Source organism: Benincasa hispida, chromosome 1, assembly GCF_027475165.1.
Source record: "Benincasa hispida cultivar pf3 chromosome 1, pf3_genome.v1.1, whole genome shotgun sequence".
NCBI lineage: Eukaryota > Viridiplantae > Streptophyta > Magnoliopsida > Cucurbitales > Cucurbitaceae > Benincasa > Benincasa hispida.
Window position 1 is genome coordinate 56,623,330 of NC_143478.1, and position 27,411 is coordinate 56,650,740.

General features: G+C 40.2%; 1 long non-coding RNA gene across 1 annotated transcript; it reads right to left on the reverse strand.

Annotated features, from left to right (window-relative positions):
- Positions 1-1,736: 1,736 nt before the first annotated feature.
- On the reverse strand, positions 1,737-3,549 carry LOC150038564 (uncharacterized). The gene is made up of 5 exons (XR_016525316.1): positions 3,189-3,549; positions 2,710-2,805; positions 2,523-2,612; positions 2,306-2,385; positions 1,737-2,217 (listed from the first exon to the last, which is right to left on the reverse strand). It is a non-coding gene; the product is annotated as an uncharacterized LOC150038564 (long non-coding RNA).
- Between the last annotated feature and the right edge of the window lie 23,862 nt (positions 3,550-27,411).

The following is a 27,411-nucleotide window of genomic DNA, read 5'->3' on the forward strand; positions in this document are numbered from 1 at the left end:
CTTGTTCTCAACAGAACTATTAGAATTCCCAAAAAATGAATATTCAAGAACACATACATCAATAAGCAAATTTAGCTCACAATATACTTCAAACCTCAAAAGTTGTCACAAAGACTACCATAGTGCATGAATAATCCACAAACTACCATAGTGCGACCTACAAACTCGAGCACTTTGAATCAAATCTAAACTAGAAACAAATAGTACCCATGAGTCATAAACGAGTGTTACATTCTAATCTAATATGGTCCAAAGAGAAATAAGAACACTATAACTTCTCAAACAGGAATTTTCATATTATTAGAGTCACTTGAAAACACTTAGAAACTGTGCTTAAAACTGCAAGCATTAAAAAATGCACTTACCAAGAAAAATTTTCACCTGAATCCCTTGCTGTTGCAAGAAATCCATCTCCTCCCCACCCCTTCCAAACACCTAAAAAATACACAAATAAAAAAGGTTTAAGACAAAGGATTGAAAGTGAAAATATTATCAGAATTCATATTCAACTAACCATGTTTATTGGGAATGTTCATAAATGGTACATTCAAGGAAAAATTCTTGTAGTGATGCTTATCGAATGATCAAATAATTTAAATCGAATATTAGAATGATGCTTACAAAGCTAGATACTAACTATTTAAATCGGATGTTACTAATGTAATAGAAATATTGATTCTGTTATAGAGCTAGATACTAACTATTTAAATCGGAGGATCTATATGATATTTGATGATATATGCATGAACCGGCTTTCCGAATTCGATAGATTGCAAGGAACAACAAGCATTCAACACGATTCTGAGTGTATAGTTTGTAGGATAAGCTCCAGCTTCCAACATTTCTATGAACACTCGAAAAGCAACAAAGATCAAGAAAACTCTGTAGTAAATAAGTAATTGGAAGACCTGATGTTTTTGCATGTTCTTACCATTGTGCTTGAGTTCCTGGAAGGACAAATCACAATACAAAATGCACTACATCTTGGTGATTTGAACTAACATGTTTGACACAATGTTTTTTAGTTGAAGACAAATATTTAACGATAGATGGAAGCCGAATGGGATAGATATTTCATCCAGTTTATGAGCATTGGTAGTGGGCAAATAGTTGAGACCCAATGCAAGGCCTAAAATTTGAAGTCAATTACTGAATTTCAGTTGACATAATTAAATTAAATAAATACTCAACTGCTAGCCTACGAGGTAAAAGAAAACGCCAGCAAGTATACCTCACACAAAAGAAGCACTTGGGCACTCGAAATGAAATGCTTATCCACTGTGTAAAAATATTTGATAAAAACCGCATGCCATCCTTGATAACCTGGAGAAATGTCCCCTCATCCACTCTGTTTGACTTGCTTTGCAAATGGATGAACTCAGAAACAACATACCTACAGAGAGTCAAGATACCTCTTACTTTGTACCCCACATCTAATATTTTGCCTCTTGAAACCAAATGCAAGCAGTTATTCGGTCCTCCATTGATTTTGAAAAGTTGTGCAAGCATTCTACTTGTTTCATCATCTACCAACCACAGCTTGCCAATCAGATTTTGAATGAGTATTGCATGTGATTTAGTTCTAAAATCATCCACATTTTCAGTCATTAGAGTTGTAGCCAAGTTTGGAACATGAAAGGCAAAACCAGTACAAAACGCCAACAGAGAGCAATTCAGTGCAAGGGCTGAAATAATGTTCGAACTCTTGGTATCCATTCCAATAAAAGTTGTTCCAATGAGATCAAATTCATGGGACAACCTCTTTAACGTTAAAGACAATTTAGTAAATTTGTTCACGGATTGATGGATGGCAGCGGTATCGTTTATCCCAAGCTTACCATAATCAGTACTAATACAATATGAAATGTTTGCCAACAGCTTCAGTATGCTCCTCACAGTTCCTAAAACCTTAGCTCTTAATGATAAAAACCATCTCTGGAAACAAAATGCTTGAACCGAAGGAACAACAGAAGCTTTTAGGGCCTCGCTTGAAGAGTAAAGACACTGGTAGGTCTCCAAAAGTTTGTCAGAATAAATACTCTCAGTGATACTCCCGGCGTGATGTTGATTTATTTGTTCTTCAATGGAAAACATGTTTAGAATGGTTTCCTTCTCTAACCAAAGCACTCCAACACATATTCTAATTAAAATGAGCTCCCTTAAATGGTTCCAGTCCCTCAAAGTTTCCTCGATGACTTTCTCCACAATAGTTCCTCACTGTTGACAAACAAAAATTGTGGTAAAATGCCAAAATAGGAAAACTATAGGAGTTCTTTTCCTACACGTAAAAAATCAACATATTCACCTCCTGGTCATCTAGCAGCTTGAGAGGACTAGTATCTGTGCTTAGGAGGTCTCTAATAGCTTCATTGTATATCTCAATAGCTGAAAATTTCATAATGAATGCTCTTTTTTCATGCTGAAATTTGTTTCAAGGAAAATAAAACAAACAAAGACGACAAGAATAGAGCTTGCTTCCGGTAAAGGTAAAGAGTGTAGCGAAATAAACACAATTATCTCACCCTCAAATATATCAGCCACTGAATATTCAAGAATTCCATTCATGGTGTATGTCTTTCCACTACTTGTTTGACCATATGCAAAAATACTTGCTGGAAATTTGGAAGCATATATATTGGAGTAAGGTTTTGACTAGTTCAGACGCCTTGACATATTAGATTTCAAATTGGAATAGAATTGTATACTTACAGTTGATACCACTAACTACAAAAAATGCAATTTCTCTAGCTCCTTCCTCGTACACCTGCTTTGTAGAGCAATCACCTCGAAATACTCTATCTATCACTGGAAAAAGTGAGCAAAAAATTAAATAAACCTCTTATACAATATCATTAAGTCAAAAATTATATTCATATTAATGGCCTCCTTCCACAGCGTAATGTACAGGCATAAAAATACTTCGAAACATGGATTTAATGTACAAAGCCACAGTCAGGAAAAAACGTCATAATCACTAAAATATATATAATTCATATAACAAACAACATGTATATAAGAATACCATCAAGTGATGAAGCGAAATCCTTCAAGCTCAAACAAAAGAAACTATCAAAACATTCAATAAAAATGTGTGAAAGGAATCCTCATCAATACTAACCCAAAAAGTTACATGTTTACAGACGTCTTACAGAGGATTTTGAAAACCAAGAGAGATTAGCATTTCTCACCAAAAGTATAGGCACTTGGAAATGTGGACCCCTCCTGTAAGGTATTTCGGTACAAGATACTAGTATCATTGATGCACTCCTAATCTGCTACCTCATTCATCGTAATCTCCTTCTCATTCAAGGGTCTCAACCTTACTAAAACAATAATTTTCTCTTTAGGAGCATTTATCCCCTTCACTTTCTCCCACTTCATCAACTCCTCTCCAGCAACCTCAAATCTTTCACGGCAAGATTTGAGAGTGCAGCGTGCGGCGGTAGTCGATAAGATGGTGTCGAGCAGGAACGGCGAGCGGCGGGACGAGGTGCAGTGGCTGGTAATGGGAGGGAGGAGGTGGCTGATGGGGAAAATAGGGTTTAGAAAAGAAATAAAAAAAAATTGGGGGAGCCGTGGGGGGGGGGGGGGGGGGTGGGGGCGGGGGGTGGGGGGCTGGGGGGAGGGGGGGGGGGGGGGGGGGGGAGGGGAGAAAAAAAATGAAGGTGGGGGGGGGGGGAAAGGTTTTGTTTTTTTTTTTTAAAAAAAAAAAGAAATGTGGATCTTTAATGTCGGTTTTAAACCGACATTAAAGGTATACCTACAATGTCGGTTTTAAAACCGACATTAAAGATCCGTTTTTTTAAAAAAAACAAAAACGACATTATACATCTGGTTTCACTTTTTCCAACCGACATTAAAGCCCAAAATTCTTGTAGTGATATATGAGAATTTAACGAACATGGCTTTCTTAGGTAGAATCAACATTAAAATTAATGCATAAATATACAAAAAATAATCCATGATATCAAAGGGAAAGAGGGCATATTCTTGCTTTATGTCTCGTCTCTGCGGTAGAATCGACCCTTCCACGTTCTCTAATAAACTTCGACATCAAGGACCTCAGTACTCTGCTAAAAAAACACTATTCGCTGCTTCGTTTGAGCAGTTTTTGCTCTTTTTTTCATCCTTTTCGTAGATTTGGCCCCAGTATGTCTTAGTTATGCACAATTGAACTATTTTAACTCTTTTTAACTCCAAATCTTGTGTTCTCAAGCTCAAATACCGAAATTCACTAGCAAACAACATCAAATCTAATAAGATTAAGTATAAACAACTTTAAATAACAGTTAAATAAAAGCAGTTTTTAAGTGCTTTTCACCACCCTAAACTTAGAATTTTGTTATTCCAAAAGAAAAGTAGAACAAGGTCGTAGGGAAGTTCTAAATAAGTATGCAAATGATTTGACATAAGAGATTTACAATCGCTTGCAAACCCCTATTAATCAACTAAAATTTATAATACCGAGTTGTACAACTACTACTATGATGACATAGCAATAGTGGCAAGGTCAGATCAATCCGTAGGGAAGTGCTAGCATGAGTTTTCCTTATTCTAATTCTCCAGTTGGAGCAGTAAATAGGGAGGAGGGGGTTGGCGAGGATAGTGATAATATGCGAGAAAATATAAGCAGGAATGTAAAAGCAGCAGATAAATGTAACTTATGATAGGAGAATCTAGTTTCAGGAGCAAGTGGGATTCCTTTGTAACTTTTATTATCGACTTCCATTAATCAACATGCATTCGATTTATTTGTGCACAATTATTTACTTGATCTAACTAAACTCATCGACGAAATGGCAGCCAAATCATTCAATTAAACCAAGCAGCCAAATCATTCAATTAAACCAAGCAAACATCCTAAATATTAATTAAAGCGTAATGTCATGCCCCACAAAAAGTCCCTAAAATTTTTGCAAAAGCTCTCTAGCATCAGCCAAGGGGGAGCCTCGGAGCTCCACGAAGTCCAAAAGATGTGCAGCCACGACCCTTGTGCGCACAACATACGGGCGCGTACCATGCCAGGTGTGTTCTATCGCGCGTGTCTCTGTCGCAGGTGTGCATGTGTGCGTCTGAGCTTCAGACGCACGATGAACATCCTAGACACCTCATTGATGTTATAGACTAGCCCAAAAACATCTAGAAGGCACTCGACAATGCCAATGCCTATGCCAAGCATCCGAAATGCCCTAGACAATGCCAGTTAGCACTAGAAGGCCCCAACCATGTCTAGAAGAGCCTACGCGGCCCCATACACGCCAGAAGCCTCTAGAAGGCCCTAGACCCATTTGGAAGGCACGAGGACATACTAGAAGATGGTGGTATACTCTGGAATGTTCTGGACCCTTTAATGACGGTCATAGGCAAACATTGTCTAGATATGTCTAGAAACTTCTAGAGAAGGCTTGAACGTACAAAGAGATAAGTAGAAGCACCTAGATAGGCCCATAACCGACCTTCTAGGGCAGTTGGAACCTCCCACCAAGTCGGTGGAGGCCCCTTAGAGTTGGTGTCCATGTCTATATATAGCCTAGGGGGCTCATTTGTACAGACCATCAGTTGAAATCTCTCAAGCAATAAACACATTCTCTCAAACTCGTGTGCCTACCCTTTTTTGTCCCTTTTCGAATTTTCTTGTGCTATAGTAAGGCTCAAACCCTCTAAAAGCTTACTTGGAGTGTCTTAGCTACTGAGTTCACTCAAGTGTTGCATGTTTGGTTGCTTGCAAACAACAACCACGTGATAGGTGGTATCAGAGCAATGGTTTCAAGACCTAGTTACCTCCTACGCTCTTGCTACGCATATGGCCACTGAGGAAGGATATACTTCACCCGCAGAGCAAGTCATCGAGGGATCAAGCACTTGAAGATGCAAATAGCATCATTCTCCAACCAAATACTCAAAATCTAAGGGTCTTGCAGTAGGAGAGCATGCCGATGCTCGACTTGCCAACCTTGAGCAAGGATTGGAGGATTTTCGACTCACGGTTGGTAGGCTTAGCGATGACTATGAAGCACTAGTCTAAGAGAATGTCGAGATCACCTCGGTAGCTAAGGAAATGATCGAGGAGTTTAGACGATAGTTCAAGAGGGAGCTCAATGCATTGGTGACTGAGGTAGCTGATCTTTGCAATTTTGTTGAAGGTAAGTTCCATGGCCTTCATAATGAAAAAAACATTGTTAGAAATGAGAGTGGAACACCTTGAAATGCTAGTGGCCCAACTTCCACTAGCAATAACCCCGGTACACATAGTGCCTCTGGCCTCAAGATGCCCAAATCGGACACCTATAATGGCACTCGCAGTGCCATTCTAGTAGAGAACTTCTTGTGCAGACTTGAACAATATTTTGAAGCTCTAAGGCTGTTTGATGACAGAGCCTAAATAAGTAATGCCCTATGTTCCTATTGAAAGAACCGGTGAAGGTTCGCAGTAGGAGCAGATCCTAATTTTTACAGAACCATAAATTCTAAAGAAACATACAGAAATATTATGCATTTAATTAAGATTATAACATGCTAATTATAAAATAGAGAAGAAAGAAGATGTAAATAGAAAACTCTCCCTCGAAGATCTAATCTTCTTCACGTAATTCTTTTCTCCAAAAAAAGTCAAGAATTGTGACGTGCTCGGAACCCTAACTGACCACCACCACAAAAGTTTCCTCTGTATTCTCTAGGATGAAAATCAAGGAATTGTGTGCTCTTGGTATTTTAGAAGAGAGGAAAATTAAGATTGAGAGGAATGAGAGGGTGAGATCTTGAGAACTCTTCTTAGGGAAATCTTCTGTCAGTTTTTCACCTAGAGTTCTCTGTAAAACTCAAAAAATGGAAAAAGGAGAAAACGAACAAATTTGCTCCCCACTCATACATGCACGTTGTAGAGAGAAAAAGAGGGAGTTCCCAAAATAATTTTTCAAAAATTTAAATTAATTAAAAAAAATATTTTAATAAGAAATTAATATATATTTATATGTTAACCACTCGATCATATAATATATATTAAACTTTATGTTATATCAAATATAACACATAATCTATAGTTTGATATTGTATCAAATACAATATAACCTATAATTTTCATTGTCTCATTAATGCATGGTATTTAATATAAAACTCATTTATATTAAATTTAATTATATGAATCCAATTCACATAATTAATATTTGAATCATATTCAAATATTTATTTTCTCTCAAATAAACTTTATATTATAATTTATCATATATATTATAGTAATTATATCATATATAATTAAATTAAATTTATTATATCACATATAATTAATTCCATCAATTAATTTGAAGAATTCAAATTAATCCAAAATTGATTCTCATTTAATCCCTGTTGAGCTACAGAGGGCACCTCATGAACTTGTAGCTTAAAGCTCCAATGGAACTTGAATAATTAATTAAACTTCTTTAATTAAATTATTCAACATCCATTAACTATCGAGCAATTCACAAAAGACCAACAGTTGCACTCTTCGCATTATAGATATATTTCTATGTCCATTGGATATAACCAGTCAACAGGGCGATGACCTTTCACAAGTTGCTCGTAAGTACAACTAAGCCAAAATTACCATTTTGCCCTTGTAGTTACATCTAACTCCTTAAATACCACTTATCCCTCTAATGAAAATAAGTCATAGTTCAACTATGACCAAACCTCTTTGGGCTAGGAGAGGGTGTGGCGCCACATTGTTCAAGCCCCAGAATCAATCCTTAAGGGAGTAATTTATCTACTTACCACGACCTTGGGGAAGAAGTGAATTTCGTCTTGTGTAGCTGTGCTCCCAACTCCTCAATCAGATGAATCCCCAAAAAGATATGCTTGTTGAGTTGGTGATCTGGCCACTCTCACCAATACAAATCAAAGGACCGCCTTCATAGGTAGGAGTTACTCACTCAGGATTCAAGTCATGTCACCTATGGTTATCCTGGTGAAATGTAAGTTTCAATCATGAATGTCGTTATATAATGAGACTAGTAATTTCGTGGTCCATCTTATACAATCTTTTTAGTATAGAATACCCTCGCTCACATGTCTCCACGTGAATGATCAGGATCAGATCATTTGTAGAACTTTACAACAATTGTAACATCTACAAAGCGGGTCGCATTCGTAGTGTTACCAGGATAAAGTATCCAGCCTTATCCATCTACTAAAAAGCATTTAGGTTATCATTTAAACATGATCCACCTATATGTCTCTATATACATGTTTAAGCTACAGATGATAACCTTGGATGTTAATTTATTTTTTTGTGGGTTTAATGCTACTAAATGTCAAATAAAACATCTTATATTTTATTAAATAAATAAGATGTTTGTACAATACAATTACAAACTACAGGACCCTACGAGATTTAGGGTATCAACCCCAACACCTATGGGATGTTACCAAACTATAGTGGCGAACAAAACACACTGAACATGAGAATGGCATGTGCAACATTAGCACATGGGAAAAATTCAAGTCGGAGATTCATAAACATTTTGTCCCTCATAATGTCGATATGGAAGTATGAGTAAAGCTTAAACAATTAAGGAAAACTGGTAGCATGCTTGACTACGTCAAGGAGTTTACCACTCTCATGCTTGAAATAGAGGACCTTTCTGAAAAGGACACCCTCTTCAACTTTAAAGATGGCTTGAAAGATTGGGCTAGGGTGGAGTTGGATAGGAGAAATGTCTAAACGCTTGAAGGTGCTATTGCTACTGCTAAAGTGCTCGTCAATTACTCTTCCTAAGACAAGGGAAAGAGGGTTGGTCCGAATAAGAGTGAGGGAGACAAGTCCCATCCACAGAAAGATCATCATAAGTGGGATGGTGAAAGCTTAAAGACTTCTAAAGCATGAAAAGCCCCATAATGGGAACAAAGGTCAATCCTCTAAACCTTCTAAGCCATGCTTCATATGTGATTGGTCATATTGAACAAGCGATTTTCCAAACCATAAAGCCACAATTGCCCTTGTGGCTAAGCTCAATGAAACAAAAAAGGGAGCAAGAGAGCCTAAAGCCATGATGAGGTCACTCCAACAATTGGGCGCTCTTACAAAGATCCTTTCCCCGAAAGAAAGAAAGATAATGATCTACTCTACATTGATGCCTCACTAAATAGGAAGACTGTGAGGATCATGCTCGATACTAGTGCCACACATAATTTCATGGATGAGCAGGAAGCCAAAAGACTTGATCTAAGTCTCACAAAGGAACAAGGCACCATTAAGGCTGTCAACTCGGAGGCCATACCCATCAAGGGCATAGCCAAAAATGTCCCAGCCAAAGTCGGTGACTAACAAGGTATGCTAGACTTTACTGTTGTGCCCATGGATGACTTCAAAGTAGTACTTGGTCTAGCTTTCTATCTCGAAGTCCCTTGTGATGCTAGATGAACACAAGCTCTGTGTGGTTCCCTTAAGAAGCATGGAGAGATCAATCACTATGGTTTTTGCCTTGCAATTCAAAAGAGGGATCACGAAGTGCCAAAACTACATGTTGGCCTCAGTAAGGGACCTTCGAGGTGATAAAGAAGAGGTCCTAAGTCAGTCCTCGATGCTAGTATGCATACAAAATGTCCTTGAAAAGTATGAAGACATCATGCCTACTGAGTTTTCAAAAAAGTTACACCAGCGGCATGAAGTAGACCATGAGATGGGACTAGAGCTTGGCGCCAAGCCTCCAGCCATGGCTCCATATTATATGGCCCTTCCAGAACTTGAGGAGTTAAGGAAGAAACTAAAGGATTTACTTGATGCCTTGAGATTATGCATTGACTACAGAACACTCAACAAGATCACTATCAAGAACGAGTACCCAATACCCTTGATAGTTAATCTCTGTGATTAACTTGGATAGGCTCGATATTTCAGCGAGATAAATCCACAAAGTCAAGATCAAAGCTGAAGATGAAGCCGAAACCGCATGTGAGGCCAAATGGTGCATACGAATTCCTCGAGCAGCTTAACAAATGCCTCAACTACCTTTTGTACACTCATGAATAAGCTATTCCACCTATTCCTAGATTGGTTCTTGGTGGAGTACTTTGATGATATCATGGTGTATAGCCAGACACTCGAAGAGCATGTACAGTACCTGAGGCAAGTCTTTCAAGTACTCAGTGATAATGAGCCTTATATCAAATAAGAAAAATGTTTGTTTGCTCAACCAAAGGTAGAATTCCTTGGGCATTGGGTCAAAGAAGGGAAGTTGATGATGGACACAACCAAGGTACGTGCTATTCAAGAGTGGAAACCTAATTCCAAAATACCTAAGTTGCATTCCTTTTTGGCCTTTATGAATTATTTGTCGGTTTATCATAGCTACTGCTTTCACAAGTCTGTTGAAAGAGAATCAACCATGGAAGTTGATAGAAGAGTGCCAACGAGCCTTTGATGGTCTCGAGGAAGCTGTCTCGCAGGACCCAGTCATGATACTTCCAAACTACTTCAAACCGTTTGAGGTGCACACTAATGCATCCGATTATGCTATTGACGGTGTTCTGATACAAGAAGGACATCCGATTGTATACGAGAGCTACAAGCTAAATGAAATAGAGCGGTGGGACATTGTGCAGGAAAAGGAAATGACGGTCATTATACATTACTTGCGGACTTGCAGGCATTACCTACTTAGAAGTCAGTTTACTATGATGACCAACAACATTGCGACGAGCTACTTCCAAACACAAAAGAAGCAGACCCCAAAGAAATCTCGATGGCAAGATTTCTTGGAAGAGTTTGATTATAAACTCGAGAATTAGGCAGAGCAGTCCAATGTACTAGCTGATGCACTCAGCTGCAAGGCTGAGCTTGCTCCTCTTATGAGTATACCTGCAACAGAAATCCTTGAGCGAATCAAGGAAGGCATGGAATAATGTACGATGGCTAAGAGCCTACTAAAGATAGCTGGTGACTGAAATTTGGAAGTCAATTTTTACTCATCAACAAAATTCCCTTGGACGCGGTATGCGATGCATGTTCCTAAGATATACGTTGATAGTCATGCGCCGATGGTCATGCATTGGAATGATAATGTGTTAACGGATGTATGCGATGACCATGCGTCCTGCCACAAGTTTTCTTACGCTCACGCCAAGCATAACGTGAACGCAAGTTTCTCGGGTAATCCGAGGTCGAACTCAGGGACTTGTAGTTATATGTTTGCGGTGATGTGCATGCGGCGGTTTAAATAAAAGAATGGAGGGGATGTTGCTAAGTTAATCCTACTCCTACTCCTATCTAACAGACAATGCAATGAGAATATGCATGAGAGGTAGAGGTACGACAGACCTTGACATGAAATAAATGTATGGGAAAATAGATAAAATGCGGAAATGATTTCATTGCAACCCTTCAAAGTGACCACAAGGGCAACCCTAGTCAATGCAAGCCAACGCGATCATGCAACACTCATACAATACTAAACCACCTCTCAGTGCGAATGCTAAAGCTTCTAATGCTAGATTGCATGCGATATATGCGATAAGTCCATAGGTCTTACACATAAGCCTCTATTCTTATTTATGCGATGACAAAGTGACACACACACAAATAAGGCAACCAAATAATATCATTCCTATTCTTAGGGTGCATGCGATGCAGTGTTGGCAAACAGAGCTTATCTCTAAGTCCCTATCTCTTGCTTATGTCGATCTAATCTCGCTCTCTCGAGTCTATATTCTAACCTAAACAAGCAATGCGTTAGCCTATAGACAGGCCTTGCAGCAGCTTCACACTAAGCAAATAAGGTTACTCACACACTCACGCAACGCACACCTCTCGATGGGTTGCTACATGCTTCATATCCCTAATCCACGTGACTAAGTATGCAATACCTAAGAAATCTCACTAAGTGTTACAATGAAAGTAAAGATGCTAAGCAAAGAAGATGGAGATGGAGTTGAAGGAAACAGAGAAATGCATTGAAAGCAAGTTGTATTAATTCCTTAATCACAAAATTTCATACAATACAATATAGGAAAAGAAAGGAAAAGGAAATGATCGGCTGGAAGTAAAACTTTGCTTCCAGCGGATGTGCGTTAAGGCTGTCGGTGGTGCCATGGATAGGCGGAGGAGCAGACTCTCTCGAGATCTAGCTCCGGTCGAAGGCTCCGGTCATCACTCAGAATGGATGAAGGAGGTGAAGAACTCTCAGCCATCTTTTCACACAGTTCGTTTGGATCGCGAGGAAAACCCCCGGAATGAGGGATAATCTCCAGATCACAAGGATCCTCCTCAGATGGTTTGAATTTCAACTCATCAACCTCTATTTATAGAGCTTGGGTCGTCGACAACATTAATTGGACTGCTCTGAGTCTGACGTTCAGCGCGTTCGTTCTTTCTAAACCTCTGCCACTAACGGCGTGGTAGGTGAAATGTCAACATCAGCTTTGGATTTTCTCGAGGTAGATGCGTTGATGCGTTCATTTCACCTACCTTGCATTGATCCATTAGTTTGCGTTGTTGTGTAGCCACAATCATTCAATGGCCGCATTCGCTTAATACTGCAACTCTACATGATAACCGCAATCACTTGAAGAGCGCAACTCCCATGCGATGGACGCATACGGCTGATTACCACAACATCCATGCGTTGATCGATGCGTTTACCTTTCGGATTGAGTGTTTCTCCACAGGTGGTCGTCTATGGGGTGGTTCGGTTTTCGCGTTTGCGTTCATTTTCTGCATTAGCTATAAATATAGAATAGTGAACGCATAATTAACACAAAATAACGGGCTAGCTGAGATTTGTCATACTGATCGATGCAAACTCATATTCTTGTGAATTGCTATCATGATCGACGCATATTTTGCCTAACAACTTTCATAATTCTAAGTAAAAGACCTAAGATGACATGCATTTCTGCATGTCATCACACCCCCAAACTTAAAATCATGCTTGTCCTCAAGCATTCGTTATACTCAAAAAATTCTAACTCACCTTCATGCTTTCTTTTGTGATGATCAGCTTCTCAGAATATAATTTACACACATCTTCGACCATCATCGCAATGCTCTCCTCCATTTTGGCTGCTTCTTCAAAAAGATATTGTCTTAGTTTAGATCCGGCAAGCCTTTGCTCAAAAATTTTTATTCATTCACCGCAACTTTGTGTTTAGGTTTTGAGAATGCATTCATTCAAAAATACTTCAAAACTTTGCGATGGCTTATTCAAATGCGGTGTCGAAACTGGTTACGCCTTTAGTTTTGGCTTACCCCCACGTGTGTCATGCGGGTATCTAACTTCGGTTGCGTTCCATATTCAACTCAACTCTTGTTCGTTTGTTTTGGCTTGCGCCAGACAGAGGAGTTATGCTAATGCATTGATCCTGGCAACTTGCCTTCATTTTGGCTTGCCCCCACGTGTGTCATGTGGACATCCAACTATGAGCAAGTGCCTTTCACAACTTAACTCTTATCAACATGGGTTTCCCCATTTTGTTGACAGTGGAGTTATTATTCTCAAAATCTCACTTAAATTTTTTTTCTTTTTTTTTTTTTTTGAATGATCGCAATGCAATGAACGCAATTCTTCGAGACCGCAGCCACCCTAAACTTTGAGGTTGGCAGCGTTTTCACTGCAAAGCTAAAAAAAAAATTACAAGAATGCGATAATAAATGTTTGAATAAAGGTTTGCACAAAATAAAACTTAAGACTTTCAAATTTTGAAGAAGCTAATAAAAGTAAAGAATGCCTTGCATTGATTAGTTAGATGATGCAGTGAACTATACGTACCATCATAGAAACATTGCAAAACAACGCAATCGGGAAAAAGAGAATTTCAAAAGGATAAGGCATACAAGATAACAAGAAAAGACCTTAGGCGGAACAACGCATGCACCCATGCATTGGAATCTATGCGTTCGAAGCCTTGTGTTGAAGGGTGAAAGGAATTCTTCCGTTGAACTACGAACCGAGGAGACTTATTGCTGCACCTACAAGAGCGAACGTACCACAACCAAGGAAACAACCAAAATAACAATAAAAATAAAATAAATAACCTATACTAAGAAAGCAAAGTAAAGATAGAGTAGAAGACGTCCCTGGAAAAATAAGAGTGTTGTCACCACAAGGAGTCTTCCATGCAGGAGATGGTTCTCAACTACTTGGGTCAAGTTACCTTAACCATTGGAACTTCCGACAATTGTTGGGCGCATGTGGGCCACCATGAGCTTAGAACTGCCTTTAGCTCTTTTGCGACTGATTGACCTTCTACCTTGAGGTCAACATTGATTTTTCAGCGTATCGCCTACACTTCAATATTATTTGCAACCTAGTCGCACAAGCTGCAATACTCCCAAGATAAAAATTTTGCTCGCAGAGACACAAAACTTAACAAACATTTAGCTGCCAAGTCCCTGGCAACGGCGCCAAAAACTTGGTGACGGAAATTTGAAAGTCAATTTTTACTCGTCAACCAAATTCCCTTGGATGCGGTATGTGATGCATGTTTTTAAGATATGCATTGATAGTCATGCGTCGATGGTCATACGTTGGAATGATAATGCGTTAACGGATGTATGCGATGACCATGCGTCCTGCCACAAGTTTTCTTACGTTCACGCCAAGTATAACGCAAACGTAAGTTTCTTGGGTAAACCGAGGTCGAACTCAGGGACTTGTAGCTATATGTTTGCAGTGATGTGCATGGGGCGGTTTAAATAAAAGAATGGAGGGGATGTTGCTAAGTTAATCCTACTCCTACTCCTATCTAACAGACAACACAATGAGAATATGCATGAGAGGTAGAGGTACGACAGACCTTGACATGAAATAAATGTATGGAAAAATAGATAAAATGCGGAAATGATTTCATTGCAACCCTTAAGAGTGACCGCAAGGGCAACCGTAGTCAACGCAAGCCAATGCAAACATGCAACACTCATACAATAGTAAACCACCTATCGGTGCGAATGCTAAAGCTTCTAATGCTAGAACGCATGCGATATATGCGATCAGTCCATAGGTTCTACACATAAGCCTCTATTCTTATTTATGCGATGACAAAGTGACACACACACAAATAAGGCGACCAAATAATATCATTTCTATTCCTAGGGTGCATGCGATGCAGTGTTGGCAAACAGAGCTTATCTCTAAGTCCATATCTCTTGTTTATGTCAATCTAATATCGCTCTCTCGAGTCTAGATTCTAACCTAGCTCTCTTGAGTCATTAGGTTCTTTCTTTAGACACTCTCTCGAGTAACTCTAAAGGGGTGTTGAGCACAACATAAAACAAGAAAAACGCATGAACTTGGTTGACGCAAGATTGTTACTATCTCTAGTGAACAATACATACATTGCTTAACGCGTCCAACCACTTACCCTCTCAGGCAGTTGGTTGTTGCTAACTTTACTCATAGACAAGCAATGCATTAGCCTATAGACAGGCCTTGCAGCAGCTTCACACTAAGCAAATAAGGTTACTCACACACTCACGCAACGCACACCTCTCGATGGGTTGTTACATGCTTCATATCCCTAATCCACGTGACTAAGTATGCAATACCCAAGAAATCTCACTAAGTGTTGCAATGAAAGTAAAGATGCTAAGCAAAGAAGATGGAGATGGAGTTGAAGGAAACAGAGAAATGCATTGAAAGCAAGTTGTATTAATTCCATAATCATAAAATTTCATACAATACAATATAGGAAAAGAAAGGAAAAGGAAATGACCGGCTGGAAGCAAAGCTTTGCTTCTAGCGGATGTGCGTCAAGGCTGTCGGTGGTGCCATTGATGGGTGGAGGAGCTGACTCTCTCGAGATCTAGCTCCGATCGAAGGCTCCGATCGTCACTCGTAATGGATGAAGGAGGTGAAGAACTCTCAGCCATCTTCTCATGCAGTTCGTTTGGATCGCGGGGAAAACCCCCAGAATGAGGGATAATCTCCGGATCACAAGGATCCTCCCCGGATGGTTTGTGTTTCAACTCATCGGCCTCTATTTATAGAGCTTGGGTCGCCAACAACATTAATTGGACTGCTCTGAGTCTAACGTTCGGCGCGTTCGTCCTTTCTGAACCTCTACCACTAACGACGTGGTAGGTGAAATGTCAACATCAGCTTTGGATTTTCTCGAGGTAGATGCGTTGATGCGTTCATTTCACCTACCTTGTGTTGATCCATTAGTGTGCGTTGTCGCGTGGCCGCAATCATTCAATGGCCGCATTCGTTTAATACCACAACTCTTCATGATGACCGCAATCGCTTGACGAGCACAACTCTCATGCGATGGATGCATACGGCTGATTACCACAACATCCATGTATTGATCGATGCATTTGCCTTTGCGATGGAGTGTTTCTCCACATGCGGTCGTCTATGCGGTGGTCCGGTTTCCGTGTTTGTGTTCATTTCCTGCATTAGCTATAAAGATAGAACATTGAACGCATAATTAATGCAAAATGACGGGTTAGCTGAGATTCGTCATACTGATTGACGCAAACTCATATTCTCGTGAATTCCTACCATGATCGACGCATATCCTGCCTAACAACCTTTATAATTCTAAGTAAAAGGCCTAAGATGACATGCATTTCTACATGTCATCAATAGCCAAGGAAAGGAAGACCCAAAGATTTTGAGAAAATGATGGCATTCTCCTCATGTTTAGCAACCAAGTCTTAGTACCAATATGGGGAAACCTACTGAGAGACATCTTGAAGGAATGACATGACTCTCTCTGGGCAGGGCACCCCGATATGAATTGTACTCTTACCCTCGTCAAAGACAAATATTATTGGCCACGAATTCAAGACGATGTAGAGGCTTATGTAAGGACTTGCCTAGTCTGCCAACAAGACAAGGTGGAACAACCGCACCCCATGAGCCTATTAGAACCAATACCCATCTCCAAAGAGCCTTGGGATAGCATTACCATGGACTTCATTGTAACACTGCCCAAGTCCAATCGTTATGAGAGCACTAGGTGGTGGTAGATCGGTTAGCAAATATTCCACTTTCATCCCTTGGCCTGCCAATGTCAAGGTGGAAGAGGCAGCCCGCTTGTTCTTCAAGAACGTGGTGAAGCTATGGGGGATGCCCAAAAGCATCACCAGCGATTGAGACCCCTGCTTCATAGAAAATTTTTTGCGAGAGTTATTTAAGCTGATGAGGACAGACTTGAACTTCTCAACTAGTTTTCATCCCTAAAGCGATGGCCAGACTGAGAGAATCAATGTTCTGCTCGAGCAATATTTGAGGCACTATGTTACTGCACATCAGGAAAATTGGGTCGGTCTTTTTAACATTGCCCAATTCTCTTACAACCTCCAAAGAAGCAAGTCTATTGGCAAGAGTCCTTTCAAGATATTGGTTGGGCGACAACCTAACACGCTTAGTGCCTTACTCCTTATGAGGGGCCCAACCCTTCGGCTTAAAAAATTGCTAAAGAATGGAAAAAAGAGCAAAATATCACTCAAGCCTGCTTGACAAAGCTGCCCCGAAGGAGTACCAAGATGGAGACAAGGTAATGATCAAACTTCTATCTAATCAATTCAAGTACCTACGGAAGGTACACAAGAGGTTCGTGCGAAGATACGAAGGCCCATTCACTATAATTAAATGCGTTAGGAAGATAGCCTATCAAGTAGAATTGCCACCAAAGCTCAAAATACACAATGTCTTCCACGTGAGCATGCTCAAGCCATTCGATGAAGATCGAACACCGATTGCTGTGATAACAGAATTTGAAAAGAAAATTGAGGGAATCTTGGCAGATCGAAAGATAAGGAGAAAAGTTCCAAGCTACACATAATACCTGGTTAAATGGCCAGGATTATAAGACAACAAGGCTAGCTAGTAACAAGAAGACTTGCTTTTGTAATTCGAAGATGGAATCAAGCGATACTGGCAGAACAACGAAATGGGGACGTTGCGATGTTGAGTGGGGGAGGGTATCATGCCCCACAAAAAGTCCCAATTTTTTTTGCAAAAGCTTCCTAGCATCAACCCAGGGGGAGCCTCGAAGCCTTACGAAGTCCAAAGGAAGTGCAGGCATGACCCTTGTGCACACAATATCTGTGCATGCACCATGTCAGGTGCATGCCCCATCACACGCGTCCTTTTCACAAGCATGCGTGCATGCCCCATGCGTGCGTGCCCAAGATCTAGACGCACGATTAATGTCTCAGACACCTAACGCATGTTCTAGACTGGTCTAGAAGCTTCTAGAAGGTGTTGGACAATGTCAACACCTATGTCAAGCATTTGAAAGACCCTAGACAACACCAGTGACTGTTAGAAGGCCTAAGACATGTCTAAAAGGGCCTCGGCAATCCCACACAGCATCGAAAGCCTCTAGAAGACCATATAACCATCTGGAAGGAACAGGGACATGCTGGAAGGTGGTGAATTACTCTGGAACATTCTGAACCATTTAATAACAGTCATAGGAAGATATTGTCTAGATATGTCTAGAAACTTCTAAAGAAGGCTTGAATGTACAAAGTTATGAGTAAAAGCACCTAGATAAGCCCATAATCGACCTCCTAGGCGGTTGGAACCTTCCACCAAGTCAGTGGAAGCCCCCTAAAGTTGTGTCCATGTCTATACATAGATTAAAGGGGCTCATTTGTACAAACCATCAGTTGAAAGCTCTTAAGCAATACATATTCTCCCAAACTTGTGTGCTACCCTTTCTTGTCCCTTTTTGAATTTTCTTCTGCCATAGCAAGCCTTAAACCTTTGTAAGGCTCACTTGGAGTGTTTTAGCCACTGAGTTGACCCAAGTGTCACACGTTTGGTTGCTTGAAAACAACCACCACGTGACACTAAGCTCTAACTAAACTACATGTTTCTAGGTCTATTGGGTTCGAATAGCATCCATATAGAAATAAGAACATGTGCATTAAGTTTTAGGATTCCATTATGTGATTAACTAGCAAGGTAGCTTAACTAAATTAATCGGTTTGTCCTTAACCCTAGTTGAAGCATGTGTTCCAAGATTCGAGATTGAACTATTGTCACACCCCCTTCCAAATTACCCTCTTAACCTAGAAAGAGATGTGAAGATCGTAAATATCAACCCTTTTGTGACATTTACTGTCCACCTGCTTCCTGCTTACAAAAAATATAAATATACATCTACAGTTACCATACTTAACAATTATAAAAACATCCCAAAAATTCTCGTAGCATGTAACCATTCGTTCAACCTTAGTTATTTACATACTTGTATACAACAAAATCAACCCAACATGTACAACCAAATAACCTATCTCTCATCATCAAATGAACATGACTACAAGTCATCCAACTCAAAACTTAAATTGATAAACCTAAGTATTGGAACTAGATGATAATTTGATGCAGCGGTAGACCAGACTCGTGTAGGCTAGGCACGGAGAACTCTTCTGCTACCTGGGGGGAAGAAAACATAGAATAGGGTGAGATAGAAAGACCAGTGAGTGACGAGTTTAAAACAGTAATGTTTGTAATATAAGCAATCTAAGATTAGAAACATTTTTCTATAGACTTAAAGAACAATTCCCAAACTCGAAGTTCACAAATCATGCTTAAAAGATCAATAAGATTAATAATCCTTAAAAACATAGTAAATCATTCCCATACTTTCATCATCCATAAAATCACATCAAACCTGTACCCTAAGCCTTAGTTGAGGTAGAGTAAGCTCAATACGCTCAACGTCATCAGTCTTAGCAGATGTAGAGTAAACTTGATACATTAAGCATCAACATCTCTCACACGTGCAGGTACAATGCCTCCAAAGGGCTTAGCACCTCTTCACATGACCCAAAGCCTCTATATATGCTAGGGTCGGTCCCAAAGACCTATAACATACTTAGATACCATTCTTCTTGGTTACCTTCTTCTATTCTTCAGTATAAAGAATCCTATTAACCATACACAGGGTACAAAGTATAATGGTTTGAAAGTTATTCCTTAAAAACATTAGATTTCATAAACATCACTCATACATCATTCTTTTAGCTTATATAGACCATTAACAACCTACTTGAGAAAATCTACAAACATTCTATGGATAAAAAATCATGGAAAACAAGTTCCTTTCCTTTACAACCATTTTATTTCAGAAACAAACCATACGAATTCAAAATATGGAAATCATACTCAAAACCATAACATACTTAGATAAACAACTCATTTTCATAAGAAATTTTAGTCATAAACCATAAAAGAGTTTACTTTAAAAAAAAACATGTGTCACTCAGTCAATTGCCAACTCCCTTGGGTTATTCCCCGGGGCATACATCGGTCTGTAGGCCACTTCAATCTCTGCAGATCATGAACCATTGGTTATTCCCTAAGCAATTCTTTAGGTCTAATAATTCTTAAATTATCTCCAAATATCCTTAAAATCATTTTAAAGTCCATACTTATGCATTTTATAGCAAAATCCAAAAAAACCTTGAATGGACTCAAAATAACTTACCAAAATGGAAACTGGGTAGGTCGATGGGTAGCTGGGTGCAAACTAAAGGTAGGGCATGAGCAAAGGACGCGCGCACAAGGTACACTGATGGGTGGTAACTCACGCACACAGACGTTGAGTGCACACATAGGTGAGAGTGTGCGGCCGTTGGACGCTTGATGTTAAGTGTCGAGCGTTCACTGACGAGGCGTGTTGATGGGCATTGAGTGCGTGCGAGCGTGTGCGATGCTGGATACACGGTAGGTGTGGAGTGTGTGTGGCTGGTGCACGCGTAACAAGGCACAAGAAATGCGCGAGGCATTGAGTGCTACACGATGCACCCACCTGGTTCTCACAAGTTGGTCTACAGACCGATGTATGCCCAAATTCAATTCAAAACTTCACCATACCTTGTTCTTCCGAAATTTCAAACTAGTTTATGATTTTCTTCAATTTCGCCAACTCTCAGATTGATTCTTCACTCAGCAACCCTTAATCATCTTCCTCTTCGACCTCTCTGAAATTTGGCTAAAGAACTTCACGATTTGCATGTGCAAACTGTGAGCAACAACTACACTTCCCTTCCTTTATATATACCACCGTCAGCACCTCCCCTTCTTCAACTTAAATTTTGCCAGCTCCTCCTCCATCTTTTCAACCCACCAACTTTTGTTTACTCAACTTCAACCAAACTTATAATGCAAACAAAAGAAATTACTTAACATTACACAATTCCACACAAATTCCCTTAAACAAAATTGAAATTCCCCAAACTTACAGGCTTCTTGGTACTCCTGCCTTTTCAACAATGATTTAACACATAAATGAAATTATTCCCTTTTGCTTTAGCTTGTTCCCATAACATTCCACACTAAGGTAAAATAACTCACTTTTTCCTCACTTAACGTTTTTCACATTCATTCTCCTTTTAACCTTAATTCACCAAAGTTATAACAACCCTAACAAATTTTCCTTTTTAAAATCACATTTAGCACTTAGACTTAAATTCCCATCAAGTTGCAACCTTAAATACCACCAAGTTCACTTAATGCTATTTCCTCCCCAAAATTAAATACTAACTTTAAATTAAATTTAAGGAAAATAGAAAATATTTAGGGCTTACAGCTACAAACCCTAGCATACAATATTCAACTAATTTGCTACTTTGGTGACTATAGCTAGACATTCGAGGGCCGAACATGATGAAGCTATAAATCAATTAGTAGGGGCAACACACATCTATGAAATATAGAAAACTCATAAGCATGCATTTAGAAGTTAAAAGAAGATTCAAGGAATGTGTAAAATCATAATACATTAAGTTCATTACCAGATATCCCAAGAAAGATACAAAGGTTCTTGCTCCCAAAACTAAATACAGTCTTTCCTCAACATCTCATGGACAAGAGAAAGAGAAGAGATCTAATCCATAAGCCACAAGCAGAAAGAATGTGAAATCCTAAGATAAGATAATAGAAAAGATGATGAAGAAGAAGAAATTTCGCTCCTTTCTTCAATCTCCATCAGTTTCTGCCTCCCAAAACAAAAACAAAAGGAGAGATATTTAGAATCATCAAGGTCGAGCTGTGGCACTGATAACTTGTAGAAATACAAGTTATTTATGCCATATTGCAGCCAAAAAAATAGTAAATATGCGTCGATTGTATGAAAATTAGCTCAGAAATACAATAATTATAAATTATCACAATTACACCCACTAACATCATAAAGATGGAAGAAGAGGATAGTTCTACTATGTTTTACAGGAAACCAAGTCACCGCTTGCGTGTAAGGCTCAATGAGAAACTGATCAACGCATCTCTGTCACATTGCGCCCGTCAATCAACAATGAAGAGACGATTAACGCAATGACGGCGCAATGCGACAGTCGATCCAGAGTTGTATTTCAACCGCATGGGGTAATAAAAACAACATCGCGTGTGAGCACCTGATCAAAAGATGCAGTTGAGCAATGCAAATGCGGAGGATTGCGACACGTGTACAACTAACGGTTGTGCAGATTTGACGGTCTGATTGCATAACAGAAGGAATAATTATCTCACCATCTTCGGAATTTCCATAACAAAAAGTGGAGACCACGAGCCAAGAGTCAAAGATCTTCACCTATAAATACCCCCATAGACTTCAGTGAAAAGGATGATACTTGATACGAGGGCTAATTGATGCTAGATTGTTGAGAGAAAGGTTGAGCTGATCTGAAGAAATCTAGAAAGAAGACGAGACAAGGCCGAGAGGTGAGTCTTAGCACGATTCTGCCAAATCCGCGCTGTGAAGCTCTGTGCTCAGATCCCTGCTACCAGTTGAGCAAGCCTAAGAGGGAAGTTCATCCTTCCGTTCGATCCATCCATACCGGCAAGCAAATCTCCATCCAGATCGGCGCCAAGACGTTGGCGCTTGTTTGTATTTGTTTCTAACTCTTTTCATCACTGTAATTCATCTTCTTTGTCTATTCATTCACAACCCATGTATCAGACGCTAAATAGATTTATTGAATGTCTCGATCGTTTTCATATCCACTTCTCTGTCTATTTCCGTTCTACTATTAATCGTTTTCTCCATGAAGTTTTCTTAATCCCATGGTAGTTAATGTGGATTAAACGAGTAACTTAAACTGTGTTAAAGAGATAAATGCGTTTAGCTAAGGCATGCTAGACGACATCTTCACCTATGAGAGCAAAAGTGAAGATGCCATTCTGATCTATCAAGAGAATGTTAGAAGAATGTGTTAACTAAAGTGAGTAGTACTTCTAGAGATGGAAGCAACATTGCGTTCATTACGTTTGTCTCTGTTTCACCACATACATGTGGGAATGCGGCCGATCACTGAAAGGTGTACGCCAAGGGAAAAGCGGAACCATACTTATAGCTTTAGCGCAATTAAGAACATGAGATGTTTATATTAGTTATCTTTCTCTCTCTGCTTCGTATATAAGACTTGTCGTCGCATGACACGATCTTTGTATAATCTTCACAGCCAGCCTTGACCTCAGTATCTTGTATCATGAAACCTATATCTTTTATCATCTTAGCTTAGGTTTATTTTATTGCACTTTATTTTATTATCGCAATTTATCGCTTTCCTTTACTTTATTGCATTTTAAATACTTGTACACAACACTTTATTAAATTAAAAAACCCCTGGTCGCATATATCACAAACATAACGCAATAACCTCAAATAGTCCCTGTGTTCGACCTCGGATCACATTGAAAAACTTGCGGTGGAGTTATACTTGGTTCCAGCGCAAGGAAACTTGTGACAACATACAACATACTACAAAAGCATCCATTAATAATGCATATGTAGAAGTAGTATCGCATTGCATCATCATTCTATGACTCTATATCTCTAGCGTTCAACAAGTTTAGGGCGCCGTTACCGGGGAATTGGTAACGGGGACATAAATTTGTAACTTGCTTGAATCATTATATAGTTTGCATTCAACAAGTTTATGGCGCCGTTGCCGGGGATTGGTTAACGATTTATTCTTTGAGTATGTTTTTGGTATTTTGCAGGACAGATCTCATTGTACTGGCTATTCAACGTAGAGAGCAGCTTGATAGTTTATGAGTATTGGTGCTGAACCAGAATTCGAAGTTGACCCTGAGATTGAGCGTACCTTTCACGCACGGGCACGTCAGAATCCAATTAGGCGAAAGAAGGCAGCGAGCATGGTAGACAATAATGACAATGCGGTGCCTGTAGTAAATCAAGGGGTTGTTCAACCAGCGCAGGATCCTATTTTCCTGGTTGCTGATCGCAACATTCCTATGAGGAATTATGCGGCACCCAACCTGTATGACTTTTCGCCTGGGATTTCGAGGCCTACTGTGGAGGAGAACGCAAGGTTCGAAATAAAGCTGGTCATGCTATAAATGATCCAAAATGTCGGGTAATTTGGTGGTCTGCAAGGTGAAGACCCGCATGCCCACCTGACCAGCTTTATCGAAATGTGCGCAACTTCTCGCTACCTGGCGTAACCCTTAAAAGCATAAGACTGTATTTGTTCCCTTACTCCTTGTGGGACGAAGCCAAGAGGTGGCCTCGCTCACTAGAGCCAAACGAGATTACTTCATGGGACCAACTGGTGGAGCGATTCATGAAGAAGTTCTTCCCACCGACCGTCAATGCAAGGCGACAAAAGGATGTGCTGAACTTCAAGAAAATGGAAAATGAGACCCTGAGCACCATCTGGGTGCGATTTAGAAGATTGGTGAAAAACTGCCCGCATATTGAGATCCCCAATTGCGTATTGATGGTGACATTTTATAATGGCCTGAACAGATCAACGCAGGTTGTTGCTGACGCCTCCGCGGCAGGAGGTTTTATGGACAAAACGTATACAAAGGCTAAAGTCATCCTTGACCGCATACTGCAGAACATGGATAATTGGATTGATGATGGCTATGGAGGCCGAGGCACCGAAAGAAGGAAGAACGAAACTGCCATTTTCCCTGCGGAGACAATGACCACATTGGCCGCTTAAATGGCCGCGGTGACCTCCATCCTTCAATCGATGGCAATCAATCAAGGAGCCATCGCTCAACAATCAGCGCAACCTGCTGCACCGGCTCAAGTGGCCGCATTAAGTTGTGTTAATTGTGGAGGGACTCACGGAGCTGAAATGTGCCATCGAATCTCCAGCAAGTATGTGCCATCCAAAACAATCCCTTCAGCAACACCTACAATCCTAGCTGCATGAGCCATCCTAACTTCGGTTGGGGAGGTAATCCCAACCAAGGGGGGCCAGTCAACCATCAAAGTGGCAGCAGAGGGAATCCTCCTTTTCGCCATAACCAAGGGCAACCAATGCAATCACACAACCAGCAACCCTCATCTTCTAACACCTCTGGAGGCTCATTGGAGACCCTGCTTAAACAATACATGGACAAAAACGACGCAGTAATGCAGGCGCAGGTGTCTTCGATTAGAAACTTGGAGATCCAAGTGGGCCAGGTGGCATCCAAGCTGAGAAGTAGAGCACCAGGAATGTTGCCCAGCAACTCAAAAGCCCCAGGATCTAATGGAAAGGAGCAATGTCCCTAGGATATTGAGCAAGCAAGTCTAACCGCCTGCTGAGATGTGGATTGCGCTCATCCAAAGAAATACATCTTTGGGTCCATATCTCACAACTATGTTTAATTGCTTTCTATAAATTCCATCTTATTAAATTCCTGAATTTTGTCTTTACCTCATTTAATTCGTTTCTTGACTTTATGAATTTGATTCTTCATTTATTTCCTTTGCATTTATTTTTGTACCGTCTTTAATTCTTTTGGCTTTTCTGTAATTATTGCGTTAGTCTTTAATGGTGAATGAATGAGAACTAAAGAGAAATTATTGCCACAAGTCATAGCAACTTGCGTTGATGAAAAAAAATGATAAAAAGAATAATAAAAATAAAATAATCAACAACTAGTATGCAAGGCAATAATGGATGCATCTTGAACCAATAAGATACGCTTTGCGTTCACCCAACTCGACTATCTTGAGCTGAGGGGTGTGTTGCACGCATATATGTCCTTTGCCCGTCCTTAGCTAAATGCACTATGTTGAGGTATCCTCTAGAAATGTGTTTAGTTAAGGGGTGTGTTGCGGGGATGTATGCGTTGTTGCCCGTCTTCTGCGAAGATGCATTCGCGTTGGTGAGTACATTGCATTAATCTTTACCTTGCGTCCATTCGAATAAAATATTAAAGAAAATTCTTTTTTCATTTGAGAAGTCCAATCGTTTCATATCCCAAAGCAATGATGATTCTGCAGACGAAAGAACATTTTTCTGAAAATTCATAAATGAGGGAAGTTCGAACGACGGGCCTTTTGAGCTTCTCGAAGCCTGTTGCTGCAAAAGTCGCGTTGGGCCCACTACGACCCAACCTATAAATAGGACCCTTTTCTCGTTGTGAAATCTTTACCTCATTTTGCATTCGGAAACCCTAGCGCCTACAACATACGAAGCTTTCTTCTTCCCCAACATCCCAATGAATTTCCAGTTCTTACACGCTTCCAACCACTCTGCTTCACCATCAACCCCATTCATCTGACCAAGTTGCTATGCCAGAGGCAGCATTTCTGGCTGCCAGCCGTAGGCTTACTAGCCAACCCCACACCGTCCCAAGAATCGTCGGTAGAAACTGGAGAAACCCCTTGGCCGTCCGGCCTCCTCTGTTTAAAAGGGGGCAAAGCACTGAAAGTACCCCTGTTCCAACCCCAGCTGTCTCAACCGAGAGCGAGAAGAAAAGATTCGATGACACCGAGGTGTTTGGCAACATACTAAGCAATCTGGAGCTAGGAGGTGGATTACCCGAGGCAGGGGTTGTAAATCAATCACTGTCCACGAAGGAGGAGACGGTGGTGGTGATGGAAGAAATGGTGGCGGCGAAAGCAGTGGTGACTGAAGAAGAAATAGGAAAAGGCATTATGGCTTTAGACACTCCTGAGGTGACTGCCAACACAGAAACCTATAACGGACCCTCCAGAATTGCGGTGGAGGAGATTGCAGTGGAGGAGACTACGGAGGCTGAAGTTGCTGTGGAGACTTCTGGAGTTGCAATGACGCAACTTAAAGTAGTAGGAAAGAAAAAGAAAAAGAAGAAAAGAAAAAGGAGAAAGGCTGGAGAGGCTGAATCTTCTCATCATGGCAAGAAGAAGGAGAAGAAAGAAAAGAAGGATGATGATGAAGATAAGGAGGCTAAGAAGGAAAGGAAGAAGAAGGAGAAGGAAGAAAGAAAAATGTGTCGGCGTGAAGAAAGACGCCTAAGAAAAGAAGAAGAAGAAAAGCAGAGGGTTGCGAGCCTGGAAAAGGATGAAGAATCAACCTCCGTGAGGGAGGATAGGGGGGAAACAACGCAATTGATGGAGTCGACGCAATTCGAAATAACGCAAGTGGTTGTAACCAATGAAGGAGAAGAAAGAGAAGGAACCCCCCTGATGCAGCGTCGCAAGGAGAATGCGTCGCAAGGGTCCACTATCGACCCTCAAAGACTGATCATC